Genomic DNA, 13,140 nt, shown 5'->3' on the forward strand with positions numbered 1-13,140 from the left:
ATTATGATTTGTGAATATGGGCTCTACAAATATAATTTGATTCCTTTATTCATTCATAGAATCATTTCCTGTTTGTCAATTTGTCTTTAAATTAAAAGCACAATGTTTGTCTTGTTGTTGCAGTGCTTTATATCGAGCTGAATTACAGAGTTTATAGTAATAATAATACAAATGAAAATTGCTCAGTGGGTCATATGACAGATTTAATATATATAAATAGAGAGTTGGATCCTGTTTATCTGATGTTATTAACAATGCAACATTGGTTGGAGTCAGTGAGTCACATGACATGGAAGCGTGGAATCTTTTCAAATGTTTATATTAGAATAAAATATCCGTAACTAAAAAGTAGTAAAAGTAAAAAAAATGTATGACCTGTTTGTTAATGGTAGCAATACTATTTGGCATTTGTTGGTGACATGACATAAAGCTATTTAAAAAATGTTAAGAAGTAATATTCATACAGAAGACATGCCCAAATCCAATAAAAAGAGGTGTGTCCTGTTTGTTAGGGTAGCAATATTTAATAGGATTTTATATGACATGAACCTCTTACAAATAATGTTTTTTTTTCTTCTATTTCAGGAATTTCTTAAAACCATGGTGTCTGTGTGTCAAAGGAAACAGGCAGGTGGTGAAGGTGAAGACGAGGGACGTCTCTGTGGACCTGGATGATCCTTCTGTGAAAGAAAAAATCCTACAAAAGGTAAGAAACAAACCCAGAAACACTCAGCAGCTCTTCAGACATTTAAACTTGATGTTTCCTTTAAATTAAAGCTAAGATCCTGAGTCTGTTCTGATACAACCCAAAACTAACTTGCAGTTCATATGAGCATGCAGAGAATAAAACAGCTGTAATCTCAGAGGAACAGAACAGATGCTATGATGTGATGGCAGGGGGTGTAGGGTAGGAAGTGGGGGGTCATAAAGGGGGGCCTAAAAACCAGATACGGGGTGAGATCAAAGAGATGGCACTTTGTTGCAGGAGAACTCAGTATGTAAAACATTCAAAGAATTTTTGTATACAACAGGTCTGTATGTATGGCTCCTCTCTACAGACAGAGGCTCAAATACGTCAAATGATGCAGAAAAATAAAAAAATTAATGGGTAAAACAGCCAATGAGAGACGGGGGCGTGTGAATTCAGTTTGTACGATTCCTTTAAATCGAGTGCGTGTCCGAGAACGACTCAAAGACCATCTTGGTGAAAAACCAGAAACTCAACATGTCGGTGCAAAGATCTGAACCCGGCCAGTCACGAAGATTCTGACTCGAGCCGCGAAGACATGCAAAATGTGCAGCGGGAGAGACCCGTCACCTTTCTGATATGTGAGATGCCCGTGACCATCTTTCAAGAATGGTATTACACTTTGGCAAAGAAATCAGCTGTAGATATTCTTGCAGACTTTTGTCAAATCATCAGTGGCTGAGGATTGTGTAGTAGCCAGACAGGAACAAGGGTCCAAGTGGACTTTCTATGGCTTTGACTGTCTCAGATTTGGTCAAGCTTGTCAGGGTGTGTTATCACAGAACAAAAATGTTATGACTTTTTATTTTAAGGCTGGAGGTTTCCTATCTATCTATCACATACTGAACTAAACTCTCAAACACTTCCTGTGTGCTCAAAAGTCCTGTTCGTTTAATAGAGTCTAGAGCCCTAACTACTACCACAAACTAAATCCTCCAGGCTGCTCGTTTACCAGCCAGCTCACAGTATGTAATGTGTAAATCAGACAGTGTTAAAAAAAAATATTTTCACTATGTAGCTAGGCTTGCAGTTCCAGTCTTTATGGTATCAAAGCTTATCATATCCTAGCCCTGACATTGTTTGATGCACAGAGTTACAGTATCGTCTCATGTGAGTGACGTTGCTGCAAACTAGTACTTTTCCAACGCTGTCAGTGATAATGTAGGGTGCAGTGTCATACTGTGCACTTCGAGTATTCTCAAAATAAATCCACTCAATTTACCAAAAATCTGATGAGCCATCAAATGCACTCATCAAACAGAATCAGAAGAAGAGATTGATGTATACACAATGTATTTGTATCAGACAAACTGAAAGGACATTTAGTTACTTTCTAAATATTAAACTCTGAAACATTACACACAGCCTTTTATCACTATACTTTGCTCTTAATTCCATATTGTCTCAAATAATTGTATATTTTATTTTCAGATATGTTGAACTGTTCTCTATTATTATTATTAACAACATTTTTTTGCGCTAATTAAACTCATGGATCTTGTGAAAGATCAGGCTGATTACAGATAACCCCCTTCTGATGTATGTAGCAAAGGGCCAGGAGTGATTAGGCAGCCAACTAGTGTGGGAAAAGTGGTGACTCACAGGTTATGCACCTGAAAATCACCTGAAGTAGTGGTTTGAATATGATTATATATGTTATCTAAATTAATGGGACCTCTGAGTTATTCTTCGACCCTAAATAATAATAAACCAAGGGCTTGGAAGTGCCTAATCAATGATTAACTTATTTTAATTTTACTTTTACTTTAAAATTGATCCTTGAACACAACTTTTGTTCCAGGTGAAGACTCAGGTACAGTTTAAGCTAATTAATTGATTTTATAAGGACATAGATTTCTGTCTGTGAGCACTGGATGTGTGCTAATTGTTATCTTGGGTTTCAATGGAACTTTATTAAACTTAAAATGGACAAATTAAGTCTTATATTTATGTTTTTGTTACATAGCCAATGTTAGCATTAGCAGCTGTCGACCTATCACTATCTTAAAAAACATGCAAGTTCAGCATCAAACTTTGGCCCTTTACTTACAAAGGTCTGTCTCCAGCAGTGGAAAGCAACCCCAATGTTAACTCTAATTTTGCTTCTATTTCTATCACTCCTATATGAACTGCAATACCGATCAGCTCCGCTATAAAGCACTGGGTATAATTTCACACTCAGTCAGGCATTTGAGGTGATATGTTTCTCATTATCCAATTTATGTGGATGTGAACAGAATTTATGAAAGCAAATCTGAACAAATAATTAAAGATATATATTGATTGTATATTTTATTGTGATAATATAATTTTGTATCTGTACTATATGAAGTATATGCATTCTGGAAGGTCCCAGCAGCTGCTTTGGTAAATTTCACTGTTGACTTAATAACATACTTTCAGTAAAAATGTAAATGTGCCTTGATTTGTTCATGTAAGTGCATTTACAAATTCCAAATTCAGAAAGTTAGCAAACACATCCACATGCAGAATATAAATGTCCATTAGAAATGTAAAATAACGTAGGATCTGTCACATGTTTAATGTCACATTTAAAGTAAATGGCGGTAAGTTGTCCTGATCATGGGAAGCTATGGTGGAGGGGTAGAGCGGTTATCAGAAGGGTAGCAGTTCAATCCCCAATTTGCCTCATCTGCATGCTGAAGTATCCTTGAATAGAAAAAAAGTGCTGCTAATAGATGCAGTGTATGAATGTGTGTGAATCGGTGAATGGCAAACTGTAGTGTAAAGCCTAGTTTATGCTTCTGCGTCACGTCGACGCAGACCCCTACGCCGTAGCCTGACGTGCGCCTCCCAAAAATCCTAACTACGCGGACGTCGACGCGGACCGTAAGCGCTGTGATTGGTCCGCTCAGAACGTAAGTTCCGGCAGTTGCTTTTCCGGTCTTTCTTCCTCGTCGTAAAAACCAGCTCCGCAAATGTTTTCTTTGTAGCTTGCGCTTCAACATTTGCAATATAAGCATTTGTTCTTCAATATTGATGAGCTCCAACAACTAATACAGCTGCTCCACCTCGGTCGCCATTGTTTAACTGTTGTTTACTTTACGGAAGAAAAAGCGAGGATTCGGCTATAACCACACAAACACACCGCTACACCCCCTAGCGGCATGGCGGTGAATTGCAGAGCAACGCGTTCCCTCGACGCAGAACTTCGAATGCTCAACGACCTACGGCGTAGGTACGGCGTCGACGTGACGCAGAAGCATAAACTAGGCTTAAAGCGCTCTGAGTGGTCATCAAGACTAGAAAAGCTCTATATGAATACAAACCATTTACCATCACTTGTCATCCTCTCCCTGTCAAAGGCCGGAGAGAAGTGAGGAAAGGCATGGGCACAATAAAGATAGGCATGCTGCAGATCATTGCAACCAACCTCCACCACCGTGGTAGTCAATAATTACCATCTCTCCTGAAGTACTGTGGTTTCATTTCTGTCTGGGTGTATTTGTCAACCTAAATGAGCTGAAACCAACACCAAGGTTACTGGCAGCACTGCTTGCACACAGCAACACAGCCATTCACCCAATCAATTTTACCTGGGTTTGAGTCCTGGTCAATTCAAAAGGAATTGACCATTAGGCCTTAGGAACAAATCATTTAACCAGTACTTCACATACTGAAAAAAATTTGATGCACAAGTTACCATGTAAAATAAACACATATATAAAGTTTTACCTTAAACAGACCAATAGTTTTAGCCATTAATTTTCAACAATTTTTTATTGTATTAAACAGTATAGTAGATTACATACAAATCATTAAAAAAAAAAAAAAACAGTAATACAAAATCTGTCTTCAGGCGGAGCATTAATCATTAATCATTAAGGAATGATAAAGAACTGATAAAAGAAATGTAAATGTTTTCTTTCCAGTCACTGTGACCTTTGACCACTAAAATCTAACATATTCATCTTTGAATCAAAGTGGATCAAATAAATTAACTCTTGAGTCCAACTAAATGCGAAATGATTCCCTCAAGGTGTTCCGGAGATACTGTGTCATGTTCACAAAATAATTTGCTTGTGAGGCTACAGTGATATTGACCGTTGACCACCAAAATCTAATCAGGTCACATTTAAGTCCAAGTGAATGATTTGTGCCAAATTTGTAGAAATTCTCTCAAGACGTTCTTGACATATTGCATTGACAAGAATGGGTAAAAAACCTAAAACATATTGACACTGGCTGTCAGGACAGGAAAATAGAAATCTGAAGCTGTGAGATGGTCATTATTTATGGAGCATCAAATGGCATTAAAATGACATTAATTATACCTTCTATGTTGTCTTATGTTTTGCTTTATATGTGGGTTTTAAGATGGGTGATGTTTGTACATAACTTTTCAGAGATAATAGTGTAACTTAACAGATTACATGAGCTAGTCCATTCATGTGATAGATAATAAACTCTACAGAAACTCAGTCAATTCCCTTGAGTTTCAGTTCGTCTTCAACTCGGCTGAGGTAATCAGGATCTGGGTATCCATAGCTGCAAAGACAATGACAGAAATTAAATGACTTTATATGGACAGTTTCCTATCAATGAAAATCTGTACGCATGATTGATGGTCATTAGCCCTGTAGCATGCTGCCAGTAAAAACACAAGACTTGTGTACAGATGATTACATTTAGGTCACATGAATAAGTTCCTCTTTTCACAAATACATAGATTATATACATTTTATTATATACATATTTTATATGTGATTTGCGGCTGTGGCTGCAGGGGTAGAGAGGTGGACCAAGATGGCGCCACGAACGGTCGCCTCGGTGTGTTGGTGCGCACTTTTGTGTTTGTTTTTAGTATTTAATTCTGTTTACTGCGACCCTACTCGGATTACTTTCACGATGGACGAGCTTCTTTCCATCAGGGACACAACACCATCCAATTTATGTCCCAACTTTATCGCCTCTTCCGTGGATTTAGTGGACTTACTCATCAAAGGTGCGGTGGTCCTCGGACACGCAGTGAGACTCCGGCGGAGACGACGAGGGAAGCGCGCTGGGGCCCTGGTGCGCTTCAGGGAGCGGGGATTACGCTCACCTCTCCCGAGCATCCTCCTCTCCAATGTCCGCTCGCTGTGCAATAAGATGGACGAACTGCGCCTCCTCATCCGGACAAATAGAGACTTTTCCCTTACTTCTGTCTTGTGTTTCACGGAATCGTGGTTGACTGAAGCCACACCGGACTCCGCCGCACAGCTGACCGGCTTCCAGCTGTTACGCGCGGACCGCGACCCGATCCTCTCACACAAGGCAAAAGGCGGAGGGATTTGTTTTTATATAAACCAGGGCTGGTGCAGCGACGTGAAAGTCATTTTACAGTCCTGTTCTCCGGACCTGGAAACTTTTTTCATTACCTGCCGACCGTTCTACTCTCCCCGTGAGTTCACCTCTTTCACCCTGGCCGGCGTGTACATCCCCCCGCAAGCTGACGTGCGCGAGGCACAACGACAACTCGCCGAGCAGGTACTGGGGGTGGAGAGGAGGAGAGAGAACACTTATTCCCCTGTTATTGTCCTCGGGGACTTTAATAAGGGGAACTTATCTCAGGAACTCCTGAAATATAAACAGTTGATCAAATGCCCGACCAGGGGGGAGAACACTCTTGATCACTGCTACAGCACCATCACCAAGGCGTATCATGCAGTTACCCGCGCTGCTCTGGGCCTGTCCGACCACGCTCTTATTCACCTGATCCCAGCTAACAGGCAGAAACTCAAACTTTCTAAACCTGCTGTGCTGAGATCCAAGAATTGGAGCAACAGAGAAGCTGTGGAGGAGCTGCGTGACTGCCTGGATAACACTGAATGGGACATTTTTAGAACTGCTTCCAACAGCCTTGATGAATACACAGATGCAGTGACGTCATACATCAGCTTCTGTGAAGACAGATGTATCCCAACACGCACCAGGGTGAGCTATAACAACGACAAGCCCTGGTTCACTGCAAAACTCAAACAGCTTCGTTTGGAGAAGGAGGCGGCCTTCAAGAGTGGGGACATGGATAGTTTCAGACTGGCAAAATACTCGTTTGGCAAGGAGATTAAGGAGGCCAAACGACAGTACTCAAAGAAGCTGGAACAACAGTTTGCAGCCAACGACTCCTCGTCAGTCTGGAAGGGGCTGCGAGTGATCACCGGCTGCAAAACCAAATCCCCCCACTCTGTGGAAGACCTGAAACTTGCAAACGAACTGAATGACTTTTACTGTAGATTTGAAAGACAATGGACCAGTTCTAACCCAGACTCCCAGCCCCCCCACACAGCTATTACACCTCTTCACCCCAGCCTGGACAAAGACTCAACCCCCCTCCCCCCCATCACACCTCTCTCTATTCAGGAGAGAGATGTAAACAAGCTTCTGAAGAAGTTGAACCCCCGCAAGGCACCTGGACCCGACGCTGTCTCCCCCTCCACACTGAGGCACTGTGCAGACCAGCTTTCTCCAGTGTTCACGAACATCTTTAACACCTCACTGGCTGAATGTGTTGTACCCGCCTGTCTCAAAACATCCACCATCATCCCCGTTCCCAAGAAGCAGAGGATCACAGGCCTTAATGACTACAGACCTGTCGCCCTGACCTCTGTAGTAATGAAGACCTTTGAGCGCCTCGTGCTGACCCACCTCAAGACAATAACCAACCACCTCCTCGACCCACTGCAGTTTGCCTACAGAGCCAACAGGTCCGTAGACGACGCAGTCAACATGGGACTCCACTTCATCCTCCAGCACCTCGACTCCCCCAGCACCTACGCCAGGATCCTGTTTGTGGACTTCAGCTCCGCATTCAACACCATCACCCCAGCTCTTCTCCGTGACAAGCTGGCACAGCTGAGCGTGCCTGAGCCCACCTGTAGGTGGATCTCTAACTTCCTGACTGACAGGAAGAGCGCGTGAGGCTGGGCAGGCTTGTCTCTGAGTCACGGACCATCAGCACTGGAGCCCCACAAGGTTGTGTGCTCTCCCCTCTACTGTTCTCCCTCTACACCAACAACTGCACCTCCAGCCATCCCTCTGTCAAACTCCTGAAGTTTGCAGACGACACGACCCTCATCGAATTAATCACCAATGGGGACGAAGCCGCCTACAGAGAGGAAGTTAACAGCCTGGCTTCCTGGTGCAGCCAGAACCACCTGGAGCTGAACGCTCTAAAAACTGTAGAGATGGTGGCAGACTTCAGGAGGAGCCCAGCCCAAACTGCCCCCCTCAGCCTGTGCAACTCCCCAGTTAAAACAGTGGAGTCCTTCAGATTCCTGGGGACCATCATTGCACAGGACTTGAGGTGGGCGGAGAACATCACCTCCATCACCAAGAAGGCCCAGCAGAGGATGTTCTTCCTGCGGCAACTGAGGAAATTCAACATGCCGCAGAAAGTGATGGTTGAATTCTACACAGCCATCATTGAGTCCATCCTCACCTCATCAATCACCGTCTGGTTCGCTGCCTCCACTGCCAAGGACAAGGGCAGACTGCAGCGGATCATAAGGTCAGCTGAGAAGGTCATCGGCTGTGACCTGCCGGCCCTCCTAGACCTGTTCCACTCCAGGACCAGTAGGAGAGCAGGCAAGATCATTGCTGATCCCTCACATCCCGGTCACCACCTGTTCCAGAGACTTCCCTCCGGAAAAAGGTTTCGGGCCATCAGGACTAAAACCTCTCGCCATCTGAACAGTTTTTTCCCCGTGGCAGTGGGGCTCACAAACAAGCCCCCTGCATCACACTGACTCTGCACCTCACTGAGTCTACCCCACCACACCCCACCCCCTGCACATAATTTATAATTTATTACTACTCTGTTACTGTATATATGTATATACTTTACTTTATTTTATTTTATTTTATTTTATTTTATTTTATTCTATTTTATTTTATTCAAATTCTTATATATTGTTGTTTTTCTACATTGTTGTTTTATGTACATAAGTAGTGCACCAATTACACCAAGGCAATTTCCTGTATGTGCAAACATACCTGGCAAATAAAAGAATTCTGATTCTGATTCTGACCTCTAACCAGTAGGTTGGTGGTTCTATCTGCATGCCATACTGTCCTTGAGCAAGATATTGAACCCAGAATTACACACTCATAGAAAAAGTGCTGCCCATAGATGCACTGTATGAATGTGTGAATGGGTGAATGGCAATAAATTGTACTGTAAAGCTCTTTGAGTGGTCATCAAGACTAGAAAAGCTCTATATAAATACAGACCATTTACCATTTCTGTCACAGCCCTCTTACTTAGGCTCCTGCCATAATGAACTGATTACAGGTAAGGCCGTTTTGTTCTTGTGAACGCGTCTGAGCAGAGAATCTCCTGCTACGTTGTTTATATGTGGAAAACAAACTGGGGAATGTCTTTGCACATTCAAAGTGACAGTCTTGTGAAAACACCTCCTACTTTTCACCATTGCCGTTGTTCGTTCGTAGTATTATAAGCAACCAAGTGCGGAGTAGACAATCTACTTCCTCTTCACACTGGCCTGGTGTACGTAACTGGTGTCATGATAAATATTTTCAAGGGCACATTAAATCTCAAAACGTTTTTGTACCAGTCAGATACAGGCTACTTAACTGTTGTTAAATGTTTAAGATAAAAGTACTTGTTTGACCGATTATTCTATCATTTTATTCATCTACATTATGTCATTAGACCATTTATACTGAAGTAGCTGAGTAAGCAGCAAGTGAAGCTACAGTAAAATACATTATAAACTGTTTTATAAACAGAAATGTTAGATATATTGTGGGAGCTTGTTTCTCTTTGATTTGTGGTGAGTTACTGGATCATTAAAGCTTCTGAGAACTTCAGGTGTAAAAAAGGCTTTAAATGACGAGAATTATTTTTCAGAAGCAAAAAATGTTCAAAACCACTCGTAAAGTCTTTAACAACGTGTTTAACAGCTTGTTATATTATGTATTGTTTGAAATCTTCATTTTAAAGTAAGCTGTCAAATAAATGCAATGCAGTATAACATACAATAATTCTCTCTGAAATGAACAAGAGTAGAATTTTGAAGTAGCGTTAAGTGCTTTTATGTTGTTGAAATAAAAAAGAAATATTGAGATTTACAGTATTTGTATTTGTGAGTATTTTATGTGTAGTGTAAACTGTCCAGCCTGCAGAAGAGGAGTTATGCACATCTTGGGCTGCATATTCTTCTCTTAAGTGGAGAACAAAATATGCTTGTTTAGTGTATAAGTATGTTTATTACTACACTAACAAACAACTATGGCCAAAATATTGAAATCTACATTTTCTCTGTCTATTGTTACAATTTGAAGTAAAGAGGTGAGATCTTGAATCTATCAATGAGCAGCGTGTCTCACACATAATGATCACAATATTGACTGAAATAATCATGATCATGTTTTTTGCCATAATCGAGCAATCCAGATCATTCCCAGTTGTCGGTGATGTAGATCACACACTTGTGACACAGATGTGGATTGCTCGATTATGGCAAAAAACATGATTATTTCAGTCAATATTGTGATCATTATGAACTTAGAAGAAAAATGAATAATTTTGGCACCCATGTTAACACATTTTAGAGTGTCCACTGCCTGAGTGATCAGCGCAGCTCAGCAGTGTGAGACACGCTGCTCATTGACAGATTCAAGATCTCACCTCTTTACATCAAATTGTAACAATAGACCGAGAAAATATAGATTTCAATATTTTGCCCTTAGTTGTTTGTTAGTGTAGTAATAAACATACTTATACACTAAACAAGCATATTTTGTTCTCAACTTAAGAGAAGAATATGCACCCCAAGATGTACATAACTCCTCTTCTGCAGGCTGGACAGTTTACACTACACATAAAATACTCACAAATACAAATACTGTAAATCTCAATATTTCTTTTTTATTTCACAACATAAAAGCACTTAACGCTACTTCAAAATTCTACTCTTGTTCATTTCAGAGAGAATTATTGTATGTTATACTGCATTGCATTTATTTGACAGCTTACTTTAAAATGAAGATTTCAAACAATACATAATATAACAAGCTGTTAAACACGTTGTTAAAGACTTTACGAGTGGTTTTGAACATTTTTTGCTTCTGAAAAATAATTCTCGTCGTTTAAAGCTTTTTTTACACCTGAAGTTCTCAGAAGCTTTAATGATCCAGTAAAGCCTAGTTTATGCTTCTGCGTCACGTCGACGCCGTACCTACGCCGTAGCTACACCGTCGACGCAGACCCCTACGCCGTAGCCTGACGTGCGCCTCCCAAAAATCCTAACTACGCGGACGTCGACGGGGACCGTAAGCGCTGTGATTGGTCCGCTCAGAACGTAAGTTCCGGCAGTTGCTTTTCCGGTCTTTCTTCCTCGTCGTAAAAACCAACTCTGCAAACGTTTTCTTTGTAGCTTGCGCTTCAACATTTGCAATATAAGCATTTGTTCTTCGTTTTTGATGAGCTCCAACAACAAATACAGCTGCTCCACCTCGGTCGCCATTGTTTACTGTTGTTTACTTTACGGAAGAAAAAGCGAGGATTCGGCTATAACCACACAAACACACCGCTACACCCCCTAGCGGCATGGCGGTGAATTGCAGAGCAACGCGTTCCCTCGACGCAGAACTTCGAATGCTGATAGAATAATCGGTCAAACAAGTACTTTTATCTTAAACATTTAACAACAGTTAAGTAGCCTGTATCTGACTGGTACAAAAATGTTTTGAGATTTAATGTGCCCTTGAAAATATTTATCATGACACCAGTTACGTACACCAGGCCAGTGTGAAGAGGAAGTAGATTGTCTACTCCGCACTTGGTTGCTTATAATACTACAAAAGAACAACAGCGATGGTGAAAAGTAGGTGTTTTCACAAGACTGTCACTTTGAATGTGCAAAGACATTCCCCAGTTTGTTTTCCACATATAGACAACGTAGCAGGAGATTCTCTGCTCAGATGCGTTCACAAGAACAAAACGGCCTTACCTGTAATCAGTTCATTATGGCCGGAGCCTAAGTAAGAGGGCTGTGACAGAAATGGTAATTGGTCTGTATTTATATAGAGCTTTTCTAGTCTTGATGACCACTCAAAGAGCTTTACAGTACAATTTATTGCCATTCACCCATTCACCCATTCATACAGCGCATCTATGGGCAGCACTTTTTCTATGAGTGTGTAATTCTGGGTTCAGTATCTTGCCCAAGGACACTATGGCATGCAGATAGAACCACCGACCTACTGGTTAGAGGTCCACCTCTCTACCCCTGCAGCCACAGCCGCAAATCACATATAAAATTTGTATATAATAAAATGTATATAATCTGTTGTGGGATTCCTCGGCCCACTCCGGGGAAGGACGGGAGGAGAGAATGGCGTTTGTAATGTTTTTATTTCCGTTGCCTTCTCCGGCAACCACACACATATATTTTGTCAGGGTCTCACAACCCACACACGTCCACACGCGTCTGCCGCTCCTCTCGTCTCGGGACGCCAGCCTACTACAAGAGAGAGCAGAACCAGGTTACCGCATGCTCTTATTGACTGCCTGATCACCTGATTCTGCACAGCTGTCGGATCACCGGCTGAGCCACTCCTCCCTGTTGTCCAGCAGTTGGCACCCTAACCATACCCCACCGCCACATACCCCCACCGCCCGACTCAGGCCGGGATCCCGCCGGCCGCAAGCCCCCCCCCCCCCCCCTCCGCTGAGCGGGAGAGGAAGTCAGCCACGACCATCCGGGTACCCGGCCTGTGGATCACCTGGAAGTTGAATGGCTGCAAAGCCAGATACCAGCGAGTGATCCGCGAGTTGGCATCCTTCATACGGTGGAGTGGAGAAGGCCGTTTTTTCCTTGGACTCTGGAGACAAGGGGATCTGCCAGTAGCCCTTGGTCAAATCCAGTGTCGTGAAAAAGTGAGCTGTGCCTAGCCGGGGTTCGTCGACCCGGGGCATTGGATAGGCATCAAATTTGGACACCGCATTCACCCTACGATAATCCACACAGAACCATATTGACCCATCGGTCTTGCGCGCAAGCACCACAGGGCAACACCAGTCACTGTGGGATTCTTCTATTACCCCCATCTCCGGTATGGCCTGAATCTCCGTCTTCACAATTTTCCGCTTATGCTCCGACAAACGATAGGGCCGTGAAAGCACCGTCGGGGGGTCTCTATGTGGTGGTGTATGAGCGTAGTGCGTCCTGGCAAGGGGGAGAACACATCGGTAAACTGCCGCTGCACCCTCGCAACCTCTGCTCTCTGGCTCTGCGAGAGATGGTCGTCATAACAGACCAGGGCAGAATTGTCCGGTTTTGATACCTCCAGTCCCAACTCATCTCTCTCGATCACCGTGGTAGCCAGAGAAACAGAGGCCAACTCTCTCCACTCTTTAAGGAGGT

At 42.6% G+C, this 13,140-nt stretch overlaps 1 long non-coding RNA gene across 1 annotated transcript in view; it reads left to right on the forward strand.

The window, feature by feature from the left end:
- Positions 1-13,140, forward strand: part of LOC138406362 (uncharacterized) — a 34,597-nt gene that overhangs the window by 11,284 nt on the left and 10,173 nt on the right. The window contains exon 2 of the long non-coding RNA XR_011239834.1: positions 586-706. This is a non-coding gene — a long non-coding RNA (uncharacterized lncRNA). The remainder of the gene's footprint in view (positions 1-585; positions 707-13,140) is intronic.

This window comes from Paralichthys olivaceus, chromosome 22, assembly GCF_024713975.1.
Source record: "Paralichthys olivaceus isolate ysfri-2021 chromosome 22, ASM2471397v2, whole genome shotgun sequence".
Classification (NCBI taxonomy): Eukaryota; Metazoa; Chordata; class Actinopteri; order Pleuronectiformes; family Paralichthyidae; genus Paralichthys; species Paralichthys olivaceus.